This window comes from Hordeum vulgare, chromosome 1H (assembly GCF_904849725.1).
Source record: "Hordeum vulgare subsp. vulgare chromosome 1H, MorexV3_pseudomolecules_assembly, whole genome shotgun sequence".
NCBI classification, from domain to species: domain Eukaryota; kingdom Viridiplantae; phylum Streptophyta; class Magnoliopsida; order Poales; family Poaceae; genus Hordeum; species Hordeum vulgare.
The window spans coordinates 322110642-322127902 of record NC_058518.1 but is presented as its reverse complement, the minus strand read 5'-3'; positions in this window follow the sequence as shown (position 1 = coordinate 322127902).

The window sequence follows — 17261 nt, the reverse complement described above, 5'->3', positions numbered from 1 at the left end:
TTTCCACCAGATAGCAGCACTTTGGGTAAAGTACTGAAGAGCGTGTGCCACTTCATATTTCCTTGAAATCAAATTGTTCCCGAAGTGGTTCTCCATGTTCTGAATCCATATATCAGCTTCCAGCACGGTCATTGGTCCAGAGATTACAAGTCCAGCTTCATACTCCATCTGGTAGGGTTGAGGTTTTGGGGATGAGATGGGTAAGAGATAGAGGGAGATACACACAATACAAACAATATTTTTTGAGAATAGGTTTTATTTGTGGCTGTCGGAAAACACACACCAATGACGGCTCACAAATCATCGTATCTAACATGGGTATATAATAGGGGTTTGGACTTCTAATGGTCATATAAATATTGGAGCACATCAGGGTCTTCGAGTTCTTCGGGTCTTGAGAGTCTTCAATTGGTGTAGCTTCAGTTCTTCAAATGCATGGTGAAATCCTCTTTACTTTGAAGTAGAACTTCGTTGATTCTTCATGTGGTCAAAGGGGAAAGGGTATTGCATAACTATTTGAGGTGAGAGAGAACATTTGATGAAATCAGAAGGAATGAGAAGTAAAGGATGTTCTTGAAAATAACTTTTTTGAGAGATCCTTTCATAAGGGATTTCCAGTTTCTAGGGTCACGTCCTACACTCAACATGTGCTCTGATACCATATCTGTAGCAACCCGACTCAAAACGAGTCAAGCCTCTGTGTATCTGTGCCATCCCTGGATCAGTATGCTGGCAAACACAGTACATCAATGTATATATCAAAGTGCAATCACATGTAAACAACGTAAAACTGATATATACCTCAGAATCTCAGCGGAAACTGTCAAAGGGAGTGGAGTCCCAATAAACACCAACGGGAGGTTGTGTGTAGACCGTAACCCTGAATCGTACTCTTACTCGTCGAAGAAAATATCTGCAACATAAGATGTTGCAACCGTGTAGGTCAGCACATTGAATATGCCGGCAAGTCACAAAAGAGTGGGTAAAAATATCATCTATACTATATGCATTTATGGCAGGTGGGGCAGTAAGTTTTAGCGGAAAGCAAAGTTTTCTCCTACAACAAGAGAGGGGCTAAAAGCAAAATATTACTACATTGTTGGTTGTTAATGAGATGGTTCTGCCAACTAGTTCTCATACCCAAGTTATCAATATTACCCACATCAAATATATATATATGGTGTTGAGAATTCCTGATAGTTTCAGTTCCTTTGGCTCAAGTTGTCCATCACCGTGGACACGGCTAATCGATTAGGTTGAGTACTCTGCAGAGTTTTGCACACGTTCCCCACAAGATTTGATCGCCTCCGTTGAAGTCCTCGCACTTCTGGGTGTTTGAGAACCGGATGATCAAACCATGGTCTTTCAACGGGTTCCTCTGAGCCTCTGCGGTGCCCATCCAATCCTACCGTTCTTCTACATCTCATAGCATCGCCCGTCCAGAGTCACCACGTTGTCCAACCAAACCAGAGCCCATAATGACTTATGGCTGTGCAGGTAAGCCGTGGGTCTTTAAATATCCATCCATCTCTTTGAGCTTAGGTGAAGCTTTCCGCAAGATGTCATGGCACTTCCCCATGCATCTCGGGTCGTCCACTGGTTTCTCCAGGGAGCCCATCTAAACCGTCCTTCACCCAGAGGTATATTTCGTTCTGAGGTCTTGCAAGTCTTGGAGTCTTCAGGTCTTGATTATTAAGTTCTCACAACACTCATGGTAAACACTCAATCATAACCCCGTCTACTAGGAGCATAGAATAATAACGTCACGGCCAAAGTAACAAGGGGTGGGTGCCTACCACATGATACTACATCAAGATCCAAAATTTCCAAGTACCTACTTTGCATGCAATTGGGTGAAGAAGGTAGAACTACAATCTATATAAAACATAGGTAATAATATGATCAACGTGACTTGCTTGGTATTACTTGATGAAGATAGTCGCTCTCAATATCCTAATAATTCTACTCGTCGCACTCCGAGCAATCTATCATAAACGAATAGCATTCAATAAACATCCATGCCAAAAGGAAGAACCAAAAGAACATAAGAAGAAAACATATCTTTGTGCAAAATAACAACATACTAAGGTTTAATAAAAAAATAGGTTCTAAGTGTGTTGTAAAGGAAAGGTGAAAGGGGTCAACTCAAAAGAGTGAAAGGATGATCAACTATCGCTATATAAGCTCGACTTGCATACACTATGGGAGATGATAAAAAATATTGGGAGAACAACATGAATGTTGTTTGACAAATAGTATAAGACATAAGAATTTATTTGTAGAAAGAATTTCTTGAAATGGAGCACTACAACGCAAGTTATAGCGAATTGAAGTATGAATAGAATTTGCATTCAGAAGGTCAAGAGAAGTTGAACTGAAGTACGATGGTTACATACAAAAATATATGACATGAGTGTTTAGGGGTAAAAGGAATCAATTGAAAAGGTGGTACGATTTGCAAGATAAGATCAAATGAATGTTCGAATACAAATTTGAATCGCTCAAATTTGTAAGGTTCAAAGGTCGAAACTAATGATGGTACTGGATTTGACCATGTAGAAAAAAGAATTACTAGATTTGAAATAGCGGATCAAAAGATACAAATACTTCAATATAACATTGAATCGGCTTAGAACGATGTGAACCCTTTTGGGCACTAATAGATAAATCTGATTTGATCAAAATTTTAAGTTGAAAAGTTAAAACTAATGATACAAATGGGAAGATTACTCTGATACGAATCCGATGCAATTGGATAAAAAGATATGATCAAAAGAAGTTTGAATATGAGTGTGAACTAATTTCAAAATTTGAAAATCTCAAAAAGCTGATATGATAGGTTCATCGGAAGGTGGGATCAAGACGAAACTCTAGGCGTTGGTTTCATCTAATTCGGATAAACGAGTAAAAAGTTATGGCTATTTGAAAAATCAGGGCCAAGCTGTTTTACAGAACAAAAATGCTATGTCTAGAAGAATTCTAGGATTAATGTGCAAATACATAGACTAATTGGTAAATCTAATTACTCTACCGTATACTAGTTTAGGAATACTAGTCTAGAAATTATAAACTACGGGAGTATAAAAGAAAAAAATACAAAGAGAAATACCTTTAGAATGCAGAGTAAGAATTAATTCCAATAAGGAGACGACTTCGAGAAATCCCGTCGAAGAGAAGAGAATATTTTTATTTAATAAATCTAGTCAAACCAAAAGATTGATTTAACCCGAAATAGATGATTTTTGGATGCTCCTATGAGTCTATATTTATAGGTGGAAAGAAGGTCTAAAGGTCAATAGCTAGTCAATGTAGGACTAAACATATACGTAAAGAGGAGACAAGGAGGGACCAAATGCCCATGGGCCAAGTAAATTTCGGCCAACACACATGCAAGCTCGGATGAATAGTGTTTCCTGGTGAATAGTGCTTTTTTCAAAATAAACAGCGAAAACAAATATAAAAGAAATTAAGAGATTATTTTATATAGGCATATTATATATCAAAATTTTCAGAATAAAATTTCCTACAACATGGACATTTTACTTTTCACAAAATAAAAACTTAATAAAAAATTATTTTTAAAAAATTCAATAAAAATAAAATTTTGTCTTTAAAATTTTTGGCACTATTTTTTCTGACTTCTATTTTTTTTGGTGTGTCATTTTACCTCCTCTCTTTCTTGCTTGGCAAGTATATTGTCAGGAAAAAAATTGTGGTTGAAATCTTGTGCCAAAAATAAAAATAAAAATTCAAATCAAAAACCGAAGGAAAATTCAAATGCCACATTCATTCAAATTATTTATAGTTGAAGAAGTCATGTTATCTTCTCTCACTAATTTTAAATGGATGAATTTGAATTCGAAACAAAAATGGGAAAGTCATTTTATTCCCTCTCATTCAAAAGTTTTAAAAAGTTTTGAATTTCAATCAAGTTTCAATCACTAAACAAACAAACTATCAATCTAGTAAATATTATAACATACCAGAATTTGGGATGTTACAAATGAGTACTTTGAGTGTACTCGCAAGCAAACCATGAAGTGGAACAAGGCAATAACAATGCATGATATAGCACTAAATAGGTAATTTGGAGAAAGCTAATTTTTAATGCAATGACATGTTCAATCATGTAAAAGAATGCTTCAATGTGTTGCAGGTATCCATATGAACAAGTTAGAGATATCATCATAAGCAGTAGTTGAACGTCCCACGTTCATTCATCATGCCAAGTCGTCTGACTTAGCTCAAGTATCATCTTACATACACAACCATCTTTCTCACACACACTTGGTTTATGCGAAAACATCTAGACGTAGTTTAAGTAGCATCACTCAACTCTCCTTGACTGTGGACACGATTATTTGAATAGTTTGACACTCTGTAGAGGTTGCGCGCTGTACCCACAAGGCTCGAGGAACATTCGTGTCATCCATGACTCGCGGTATGTTCATACCAGAGGTAAGCACCCGAACAATGCATTTCCCCCGACGACACTAAACAAAGAGTCCACTCATTGGCCCACGTCCTCATGATGTACATCATATGAGCCTTGCTCAAGATTGTACCATCCCTCAGGGGACATAACGGTGTGCCTGGTGTCTCTGAAAACAGTCCATGATCGTCCTACCTGGCATGACCCTGTCTCGAGAGGGTGACTCGGCCCTCCCACCAATAGTAATGCGGGCTCTCTACTAGCATCAACCAAAGTAATCAACAAAGTAGGGTCCAATAAAGGGGTATCATGGTCGCACATGTAAGGTTGGGATGGTTGATAAATCATAAATCTCTCATGTTTTCCAAACCGCACACACAACTTTTCTTGGTACACCAGTTCTTTATCAAGTGGTCAGCCAACTCAACACCATCTCCATTGGGCATTAGTGGAACCCGACAGGGTTTTCGGTAGTCTTTGAAATCATTTCGTCCGTCGTCACCATGCATAATCCCATTCCATTCGTGTAGCAACTACTAGCAACCTAACAACATCCGACCTGCACAACCATCATCGGAGGTAAGGTCATGCTTAACTGCAAGTATCAACGAGGAGTTTTTTGGAGACACCCCACTAAGGTGGTCACCGATTCAACACGACTCAAATGCAACAAAGTAGAGTGCTATATGGCATGCAATAAAATGGTTTCTTAGACATGGTCAAAGGGCTGCTTGCTTGCCTCAACAAAGTCTCCGGTGTCTTCAAAGTCTTCTGGTCCAAATCCCTCGTGAACAACGCAATTTATCCTCGCAATATTAACGGGCGAAAGTAAGAACACAACAAAAACAACGAAAATAATCCACTTCTAAAATGTTGCACCACTCTGTAAAATAGTATACTAAACACTAAAAATATTAGTTTCTGGTTTTGAAGTGTAAAATGTTTTGAAAACTATTTTAATAGTGGTTTAAAATATTCAAAACTAGGTTTTAAATAAAACCAGTACATAAAATATTTTCAAATATTTTTGCAAGTGGCATCATCAAATACTACATAATATTACAAGATTTTAGGTGGAGGAAAACTTGGATTTGGATAAATATTTATCCCTATGGGATTTTTGCAAAACAGAAACAAAAAAGGGGGGCACAGTGCCTGGCCAGAGGCGGCCAACAGGTGGGCCGACGAGAAGAAACCGCCCAGGGGGGCGAAGGGGTGCGCGCAGAAGGTTTCAATATAAACATGCACGTGAGCCCCTTCTCGCAGCAAGAGAGGGAGGCGGGGAGAGACTGATGCGGGGGTCCAACCCCGTGGTCATCTTCTACCTCTTGATAGAGAAGAGGGGGAGCTCACCAGCTATGATCTGGGGCACGGCGAGGGATGCTGAGCACGGGAATGAGGCTGGGGTGCTGCCATCGATCAGGTGGAGGTGGAGAGGACCGCCGAAACGCAGGGAGTCGCCGGCGACGAGGTCCAGTGGCCTAGGCGCTTCAGGAGGTGTTCGCCGGTAACGATTGCTGCAACAAAAGTAGCGGGGAGAGGTGGAGAAGTGTCACGTGTTTGCTGCGGTCCCAATGGGAGAGAAAGGAGTGCCGAAGATGCTTTGTACCGGAGGTTGCTGGAGCCCCGATGCGGCGGACACCGAGTTCGATCTCAAGCTCCGGAGCTTCTGGCGAAGAGTGGGTGTACTAGTGGTTCGATTAGGAGTAGAAGAGGGTCGAAGGGAAGAAGAAAGAGGCCTTATATAGCCGGGGCACGGTTCACGATGGGCCCGTGCGCCACTGAGGTTGATGGCGAGGCCAGAGAGCTTGGGAGCTCCAGGGGATGTGCTCGGGTGCTCCTGGGGTTGGTCTAGGCCTCGAGGTATATGAGAGAGAGAGAGATAGAGATAGAGATAGAGAGAGAGAGAGAGAGCAGGGAAGATCGTGCACGCGAGGCCTGCGGTTGGATCTGAGGGGCGGCCGCTGCATGCGGCATGAGCCGTTGGAGAGATAGGGAGGAGAGGTCCGATAGTCGAGCGTGTTGTGGACGCCAAGGTGCCTCAACTGGCGTGAGGAGATGGCTTGAGGTGGCTGCAACATGGGCAGGCAGCGGTTTCAATGGTCGGGCGCTCTATGGCACGCTCCCGAGTGCGACTTTAGCCCGCATGATTGAGCCACTAACGTGCTCTGACGCATCCACTTGTGTCCAACAGCTACGGGAGGATTAAACAAAGGGGGAGGGGCTTTGGATTCCCTAGGAAAGCCATGGATGGAGGAGAGCAGAGAGAGGGGGAGCAAGTGTTTGTCCACAAGCTGGGCGCCAGGAGACTTACAGGAAACCTTTCGGCCTCAGGGAAGTTGTGATAAAAAGCTGGAGTGAAGGAGAATGGGGGAAGGGGTGAAAGCAGCAACTTTATCTATTCACCAAAAGGTGTTTGATGTTGTTTTGGGCAATGTGGGTAAAATTTAACATGATGGAAATGTGGGTAAAATCAAGAGTGATCACCCAGTTTAAGCTCATTTGAGCAAAGTTTGCAATGCAAACATGAAAAATCCCTAGAAATGGACAAAATAAGATTCCACAGGACTTAGGTGAACAAATCAACTCCCACAAATGCACAACTTGGTGTAGCATGCTTATTTTGGGGCTAGATCACGTGTGCAAAGTTTGAGATCAATAGAACAAACTTGGCAATGTAAAGTTGCTCAAATTTGGTTGTGGAGAGAAAGGGTTTTCGAATATTTTGGTGGACCAAATCAACTTGGATTGAAATGGAACTTTGCAGGACCACCACATATAACATGTGTGACATGCTAGATATTTCCTAGGATTTATGGACAATATTTTATATGGAAATATTTCAAAAGTCTGAAATAGGCAGAAAGGGTTTTGAGGGTTTTTGTCGAATATTTTGAACATGGCTATGTGTTGAAACTCTTATGTATGGAAAATATATGTCCATTAAGTATCCCTAAATTTTGTCAAGTGTTTGTAAAGCAATAAGATAATTTTGATCCAGAAAATATCATTTCTAGCCTCAGGAAAAGGTATTTAAATAAAATAGGAAATTACCTTTTAAAATAATTTTTTATGTGGTTTGGGAAGTATTTTTTATAATATAATACAAATAAAATCTTTGGAGTAAAACATACTTCTTAAATTGAGGACTTGTAGTACAAATCTCAACTCACGAGTTTTTGAAAGCTTAAATAAATAAATGCCTTTTTGTTGAAATAATATTTTATAAAAAATAGTTTTGCATCCTATACACATGGTGAAACCTGAAAAGTGGAAAAACATGGAGAAAACTACAAGTGGCACTGGGCAGTGGGTCAATAGGTTACTTCTCAAGAATAATATAAATTGGTCGATAAATACATAAGAAGTATTCTAAACTGATAACATAATAGCATGGAACAATAAAAAAATTATAGATGCATTGGAGACATATCACCAGGCCGCCAATTCTCACTCTCATCCCCACCTAGCATCTCCAACACACCCAATCATCCCACCATCACATAACCTCCCTCTCCGCTTTCATACCGTCTGATCAGCATTAAATGGTTGAGAAACAGACAAAATTCCACTAGTTACCCGGTTATATAAAGGAAGTTACCCTCCTTGCCTGCCTAACCCTAGCCCCTAGCCTCCACCTACCTCCACCCAGCCACGCCTCGTTTTCCATGTCGGGCCGCCGCCAACCACCGCCCTCGACCACCCTGAATCTGCCACCTGTCCCCCGTTCTTCCACCTCCCATCGTGTCCCGGCAGTCCCACATGGGGCCCGCCCGAGCCCATCCAGGACTGAGGTGCCCGCAAACGCTGCCGCTCCTCTCTGATTTGAAGCTGCCATGGCGCAACTCCGTCGGCCGCCATCTCCCGCTCGTACCCGTGCCTTGTTGCCTCGCCCTAGCCCACCACCAGAGACCTCGACGCCGCCACTATTTTTCATGCCAAACCCCGCATCCACATTGTCGCCCGTGTCGAGCCGCCTCTCCTCACACGCAAGCTGCTGAGGAGCCGCGCCGGCGGCCATGCTGCGTTGCTGCCCCGAGCCATGTCCGCTGACCATGGAGCTCTGCCCCCGTCTAGATCTGACAACCCCGGCTTGGATCTGTGCCTCCTTGCCGCCAGGTCCCCCCCCATCGGCGTCGCCCCGTGTCGCTGCCGCCGTAGTTCAGTGCAGCCCTGCCATGGCCTCCCCAACCGCCCGTCGGGACGCCACCGACCCTGGACGGCCGAGTCCATCCAACCAAATAACTGGATCCCCTTGTCCCTGCATCACTCCATCCAAGATCCCCATGGGGTAAAATCTACTAAGTCCCTGAGTATTTCCTTTTTAAGAACATATTAGCATGTTGAGTTGTTTGTAACTTTGTGTATGTTTATCTGATGATGATGTCCTATATGTGAAAAATCATCAACTCGATGTGCTCCACAACATGGTGGCATTTGCATGCATGATAGGTTTCGTTCACTTGCTCAAAGCTTTGTTGCAAAGCTGCATTCCATCGTAATTGATGAAAACTGTTATTTTATTCAAACTTGCGTGGATGTTTGCATTTAATCAATAGGCCCTATGCACGTGGTTCCTTCTTGAGAATTGTTCTATGGGATGTCTACTTTGATGACATCCCTCTGGTTGCCATGTAAATCTTGTCTATAATGTTCATTTGTTGCTCCCAAGGTACTATCACGTTAAAACTGCTAATCTGTTTATGTGAATTTCCATTTTGTGAAGCTCGAATTAAGCAAACCATGCCTCTTTTGAATGTGTGCTAATGTAGTGATTTGTAGTATGCCACGTCTAGTTGGTGTTAGTAGATTTGCCATGCCATGGATGTCATGTTTAAATGTTGTTTTCATCATGTGAACTTGCCATATATAAGTCTAGAATCTACTACATGTTGTTGCTATGTTTCCATAAATTTTACCAATGATCTACATCCCCTATGAGGTTAGTGTAATGGAAGGAATATTAAAGCATGTTATCCTCTTTTAGCTTGTGCCATTAGTATTCAAGTATAGGGTTTTGCATCCTTGTTAATTCTGCTATTAAACATGTCAACCTGGTAAAACTGTTGTTCATTCCACCATGTTAATTTTTCTAAGTCTAAGAACTGCTTAGTTCAGATTGCCATGTTGGGTGGTAGCTAGCCATGATTGTGTGCATAATTAGACCTTGGTAGTATGGAATGAAATGAATTGCATCATTCCTACTACCATGCTATAAATTTTCATGCCAATATATTCCCTTTAGCATGTGTTTTTCTTGCTGCCAATATGCCTTCAGAATAAAATTGTTGTGTTAAAAACTGTGATTTTCACTGACTCTAAAACTGTGTTCAAGTAGCCATCTTGTGAGATCATTTCCTAGTGATCCATGCTTCTATTCAGCTTGCTCCTATGAGATGAATTGTTGTGCATCATGTTAACTACTGCTCCATTTCTTGTTTCTGTATTTTAGATTCCTGTAGTTGGTTGTTTTGGTGTGTGCAAAATGTCATGTTGTTGTTTTGAGGTAGATTATCACTATAACTTGTATTGGTTGTATTTGTTGAAACGTTGCTCCATTTTCAACATGCGATATATGAAACTTGCTTAGAATGTCATATAGTTTCATAATATCTTGTTGCATCCATGATTGAACCTGGTTGTGATTGTCATTTGCATACATTTTGCATTCATGGCATATTATCTTGTGTTGGTCATATCTTTTAGACCGTAACTCTGTTTTGAATGTTCTATATATGTAAATCGCCTAAAATGACGAGTATAACCACATGGTGCAATTCATTTTCATGTTGAATAAATATAAAATATGTTTAGTTCAGATCTGGAGTAATTTCGAAATTCACATATGGCGTCATTTTAGAAATATTATAAGTTGTTTCCGAACCTATTTAAAATGCCTAGATAGATAAAAATAGTGAACTAAATGATTCAAATGTGGAGTTTCGTTAATATGCAACTCGTTGCATATTGAACTTCACTTAATGTTTAGTATTTATTGTTGTGCTTTTTCATGCCTAGCATAATCGAGTTCCAAAATAGAGTTCCAATAGAGTTCCAAAATCGATTAAGAGTGTGAGGATTCGTTCGACTACACTCGTTCGTCTATTTCATGGATCCATTCTTCTTCCAAGCAGGATCTCATGCAAGAGGACCATTTCCTTGGATACCACTACTATCATTGCCATGCTCTTTGTCTCGCTTTTATCGTTATGTCCTCTTACCTCCCACCTTAATGTCAAGCCTCCAACATTGCCATGAAAAGCCTCTAACCCTTGCACATCCCAGCAAACCATTGTTTGGCTATGATACCGCTTGCTCAACCCTTCTTATAGCATTGTTAGTTGCAGGTGCAGGTTGTTTTCCATGTGACAACATGGATGTTTTGAGATATCATAATATTATTGCTAATTAATCCAATACACATATATACTTGGTTAAGGGTAGAAGGCTTGGCCATTTGCTCGATCTTTTCTTCCACCTTTACCACCCTAGTTACTGGTGTACCGGTGTTATGTTCCATATTGAACGCTCCTAACATAATTGGGGTTGTCATGGGGACCCCCTTAATTTTCATTTTGGAATAAAACTATTCTGGCAAGGCCCAACATTGGTACTATATTTGCCTAACTGATAAACCCACATAGGGAGTAATTAACAAGTGGATAATTAATCAAAAAACCAGGTCAGTGCTCCTCATGAGTGTTGGTCCACCTAGCTAGCAGTCGGCGGTGCCTTCTCAGGGCAACTCAAGTTTTTGGCTATCATCCACTATGCATAGGCACTTGTGTCCTAAGAACAAGATGGGCGGATCCTATCAGGTTCGTCGACACACTAGGTGGCCGTGCTAGATTTGTTTTACCTTTCTCGAACATCGTGTGCACCGGGATTCTGAGGATACTTTGGGCTATCTCGAGGTTGAGGTTTTGCACCAGGATTCCAAGGAGACTACGTCCTTTTTTCCGTGGTTGAGATTTTGCACGCAGCTTGTGGTTAGTTTGTGATGGTTGAGTTGGAGCACCCCTGCAGGGTTAAATATTTCGAAAAGCCGTGCCTGCGGTTATGTGGCAACTTGGAGATTCGTTTAACACATGGTCATAGCAAAATTGAAGTAATCTCAAATAAAATACACCAACCGTGTGTGTAACCGTGATTGTCTCTACTCGTTGGTTCTAAAATCAGAGAGAACACGGTAGGATTATGTTTGACTTGTAAGTAGGTGTTCAGGATGACATCTTGATCATCACTAGTTAACCATAGCTCACCCATTAAGCTTTGCCATACTTGATACCTTTGGAAATGATATTGTTGAGTCCCCATGGCTCACAAATTACTACAATAATAGTTGCAGGTGCAGGTAATGCAATGCTTTGACGTGAAAGCGAAGCTTGTTCTATTGCGGGTTCTTCTTTTTCTCTTCATTGATCATAGGATGGGTTCCTAGCCGGCAGCCCGGGATAGCAAGGATGGACATTGTTTTATCATTGGTTTCATCCCTAGTCGAACCCTTCTCTTCTACATGGTGATTTAATGTATTGTTATATTGAGATGATCTTGATTTAGCTTGTGGCGAGTGTAAGCCAATTCCATATATTCATCTCTTCTTTACATGTACTTGTGAAAGCACATATGCTCCCTTGGTGGTTTTGATAATTCATGACAACATACATTGTCTCTTGGACTAACACTTTTACCTTGTATATTTCAGGTTTAGTCCACACACATCATTGCCAAAAGGATTATGTGGAGAAGCCCCTTGGTGAAGCAAGGAATAGGATTGACTCAAGCTTCAAGCTAGAAGACTCTACATTTTACATTTCTCAGAAATCACTTTTTGAGTGCATAGAAAAGCCAATACTATTAGAAGGGGGTGAGGTATTAAAATGAACTGGTTGCTCAAGTGCTCATAGATAGCCACCAAAAATACTCAGTTATTTTCCCACATAACTATTTTGTCCAAAGCCAGATATAAAAAATCAGTGCCACCAAGTTTTCAGATTTGGCACTACCGGTTCTCAACACAGACATAACCCTAGCCAAACCTACCATTATGGTACAACCGATTCTGCATCGGAGCTACATTTTTAGGTGACCAACTTTCTGTTGCCTCGGTACACAAAAGCAGAATTTCCGAGTTTAGGTATCGGTGTCACCGAGTTGGGTCATCTGACTGTTAGCCACCTTTTCAGTTCTACCGAGTGGTGTATATCAGTCTCACCCAGATTCAAAAGTTGTTCCCTTTTGTGCATGTCGATACCACCGAGTGCATGACTTCGGTGTCACCGAGTTTGTCACTTTAGGTGTAATGGTTGGATTTTGCGTGCTACGTATATATAGCCCTCCACCGACCTCTCATTCAAAGACGAAGCACTCAGAACACACACTTGATTGCGAGATCCATTTTTCTAAAAGAGAGCCACCTACTCATATGTTGAGATCAAGATATTCCAATCCATCCATTTGAAACTTGATCTCTAGCCTCCCAAGTTGCTTTCCACCAAATCAATCTCCTACCCATGTGTCGTGGTTTTTTCACAGAGATGTCCTCGTGAAAGTACTTAGAGATGGAGCCATCGCACCTTGGTGGCGACTCAAAGGGGTTGAGCGGAAGCGAGACTCGGGTTTACCCAGGTTCGGCCCCTCCGATGGAGGTAAAAGCCTACGTCCTGCTTTGTGTATATTGGTGGTGGAATCGATTACAAGGGTGCGTAACTCGCCTGAGCTAGCTCTTGATGGATTGTAACTTAGTCTTTCTACCCTAGAGACTTGCCTTTATATACAGGTTGAGGCCCTAGGTTTACAAGAGTCTAGGTCACATCATAGACCGTGACCTGACATATCTCTAAACCGCCATGTCCCTCAAGTAAGGAAACTTCCCAGCGAGTTTTCCTCTTCTTGGGTCTTGAGTCGCCATCTGGGCTCATGGGCTGAGTCGGCTCTGTGATGAAGATCACCTCACGCCTTTTGTGTTCTGGTCTAAGCCCATCTTAAATCACGAACGCTGAGTCGCCATCAACCTGACCCGACCCAATAGGGTGGGTCATACAGGAGGTAATATCCCCAACATTAGGCCCCATATTGACTTGAATTTATTCACGCCAATAAATCTTTACTCCTGACCATGGCGACTCACATGGAATTTCCGACCGAGCCCTTTTGCTCAAAAAGTGACGAGCCACCAATCTCCATCCTCTGCCCAAATCACCAGATTACTTATGGATGACATCATCTGCCCCATCATTTCAGGGATTTTAGTGACGTCATCCCAACGGATCTTTCTGACTTTAACCTGTCACCCCGAAAATCCACGCGCCATCATTTCTGATTTTTAATGTGTCTCCTCAATTCCCACGCTTGTCGTTTCAGTTCCGGCCTCGGGCCTTTAAATAGCCGTAGGGGGCCTTTCCTTCGTCTGTAGTGTTGCTCCACTTCTTCTTCCTCCTCGAGCTTGTGATGTGAACGCTCCGCTGCCACAGAACTTCCTCTGTGGACCTACTCGCTCCAGATCGGTCGGGCGTGGTACTCGACGTAGATCTCAGCGGGGCCGCCTCTGCCAACTTCTGCATTCACCAGGTAAGCTTATTCTCCGTCGTAGATCTGGTTCACAAATCATCTTTTGTTCTTAGGGTAGCACTGGAGTTTTTCAAGCATATGTAGATCATGCCATTAACCTCATAAGTGTTATTTGAATCCTGTAGTTTACTAAAAAACCGCGGTAGATCCATTAAAAGTTGCAGCAGATCCGTTGCTCTTTTTATGGCTTCGCAAGTTCACCTGATGGATTCTACAGTGCTCTGTATCCTTAGTGCTCTTAGGTTTCGCAGGTTATTTTCCATTTTAAGGCACTCGTAGATCCATAATTTCTGGCACCCTGTTGAAAACGTGTTTGCCTCAGATCCAGGAAACTTCCTAAGGAAAACTTAAAACGTAATCCGTCCTTAGGCTGCGACGAATCATAATTTATGTTTAGATGTCTCCCCAACCACTTGTTGGCGAGTTAATACTTCTATAGATCCTTACGACCCGCCAATCGCCTTTATGCAGATCCCTGTCCCCGTGTTTTGCGACCATGGGTAACATCTCCAAGTGTAATTGGTTTGCCATCAGAGGTTAGCGACACCGTCCTTGAATATTTTGTAAAAGTGAGAACTCTAGCTCCGCAGGAAACAATCGGTTGGCGAGCCGCCTTAGGAGAACAACGTCCACAACCCGCTGATGGGGAGGTGGTGGTCTTTACTAATCATATTGTGCGGGGCTTCACACCGCCCGGCTCAACATTCTTCAGAGACAGACTGCACTTTTTTAACCTCCATCCCCAAGACTTAGGCCCAAACTCGATCACCAACCTTTCTCAATTCCAAGTATTCTGTGAAGCTTACTTGCAGATAGAGCCTACCGTCCTCCTGTTCAGGAAATTCTTCTACTTGAACCGCCAAACTGAATTCGCTAATGGCCCCTGCCTAGAACTTGGTGGGGTAAACATTCAGAGACGACGGGAATGCGGGTTCCCGGTTGCTGCTCTACCTAGTCACCCCAAAGGTTGGGGGAAGACTTGGTTTTACTGTCGCGACACTGCTCCAACCTCTGAGAACCCTCTCCTAGGATTTAGGCAGGAACGTCTGCCTATGGATTTTAAGCTGCTCGAGAAGCTAACTAATGAGGAGGAAGCTTTACTCGCCCCTAGCTTCGCAAAGCTCAGGGCCTTGATCTCCAGTGGCATTACTAGAATCGATTGGATTCGCTGCTGGGTGGAATGGTGGATAATGCCTTTGAGCCGCCGGGCCGGCTTAATGTGCGAATACGATGGCAGCTTAAACCATCCGCAATGGTTCTACAATGTCATGCTTGAAGAGGAAGATATTGTCAATATTGTGAAGAAATAGTGTGGCGAACCACTTGAGAATTGCTCCAAGATTGGCTTAAAACCGTTCTGCCTCTCCAACCGGCTCCAGAGGTGAAATAACTAACTCGCTTGTCTTATTTTTATAACTTTGAGCTTGTTTATGACCCGGGTTCCAATTATGTTAATCATAAGAACTCGTCTTTCTGGAAGCAAAGATCGAAAACCACCATCAAGAAGACGACAACGAAAGCTGCCCCAAAGAAGAAGAAAACCAAGGGCAAAGCCGCCACAATAGAGTCATCTGTTGTGGGCGAGTCTCGGGCCGCAGAGGTGCACTCAGAGATAAACACTTTTTGTCCCTTCTAATTATATCACAACCCGTACTCAAGCGTTGCTGTTTCTGTTTATAGGATGATGACATGGAGATCTAAGGTGAAGACATCGAGGTAATTACCTTTTCTTCTGACTCAAATTCTTCCCCTCCCAGGCCGGCAGGCGAGTCTGTAGGAAAGTTCCCCTGTCTCACCCGGATGCTCATCTGGATCCCAATTTCCTTTTGAAGAAGACGAGTTTCACACCAAAACGTCACACTTGAAGCCATTCTGGTGATCTCTTGTCTGGGTTGCCCGAGAAAAAGGACGGTCGCAAGCGACATAGCGAGGTATGTGTAATACTAAATGTCCGTTCCTGTGTGGCCAATTCTCATGACTTACACAATCTTTTGAATCTTATGTCCAACAGGTTTCACCTCCGTCATCTGGCGACACAACTACTTCGGTTCTTCCCCCTTTAATCTGCCTCCAGGGGTAAGTCCACTTGCCAACATGTTATTCGGACGCCAATCTCTCCAATTTAACATAACTACCACCCTTTGTAGGGATCAAGCCAAAAAGAGGAAGACCAGCGAGTCATCATCCATTCCCAAGGCGGCTCAGACAATAGGAATAAGCACTTCCATCCCAGAAGCTCAAGATGAGCCGGCTGAGACTCACGCCGAAGCTCCTAACGATTTCCCTGATATCCAGGATGAGCTACCGAGCCCACAAAAGGAAATAGCTGAGAATCTCAATCCGCCAAGCCCTCAAGAGGCGGCTAAACACGTGACACCTGATCCAAATCCAGTCTACATTGTCAGAATAGGCTATTCTGAATCTGCATCCGCAGTGTTGAACAAGCATTCTCCCAAGGATGCGCCAATCCTTATAGAGAAGGGCATGACCAAGTTGAACCTTCCCAATATTGAGAAGCTAGAGTTTGATGAACTACATTCCGCCTATTTGAGTCACCTGGAGACTAGTCACGAAATGAAAAAAAGCCTGGTTAATATGATGAAGAGAAAACATGAGGTATTATACATGTTATCCTCCTTCACATGTACTCCGATTAGCCCTCCAAAAGGCGAGTCATCTTTGATGAGTCGAAGTTTTGTGACGAGCTTCATAGAGATCTTTAACCTGTAGCCCCCAAGGGCTGGCTCATCTTCAAGAAGATGAGACGGGTCTTGAGTGTAAATCGCAAGAGTACTTCAACCTGTAGCCCCCAAGGGCCGGATCATCTTCTTGAAGATGAGCCGGGTCTTTAGTTTAAATTTGAAGAAAGCCTCAACCTGTAGCACCGAAGGGCCGGGTCATCTTCTTGAAGTTAAGCCGGGTCTTTAGTTTAAATTTGAAGAAAGCTTCAACCAGTAGCCCCCAAGGGCCAGGTCATCTTCTTGAAGATGAGCCGGGTCTTTAGTTTAAATTTGAAGAAAGCTTCAACCAGTAGCCCCCAAGGGCCAGGTCATCTTCTTGAAGATGAGTCGGGTCTTGCTTTAAGGTATTACCACGGGAAAATTGAATCGTACATTAACCCCCTAGTGCAGGGATATTGCTCGCAATATGCATGAAGTTTGTCATTACCGCCTCGTGTTTGCAGGAATCGCTGATCCAGGCCGACTCAACCGTATCCGACTTGCAGCAAAGCTTGGCGGAGCAACAAGATGCCCAAGCT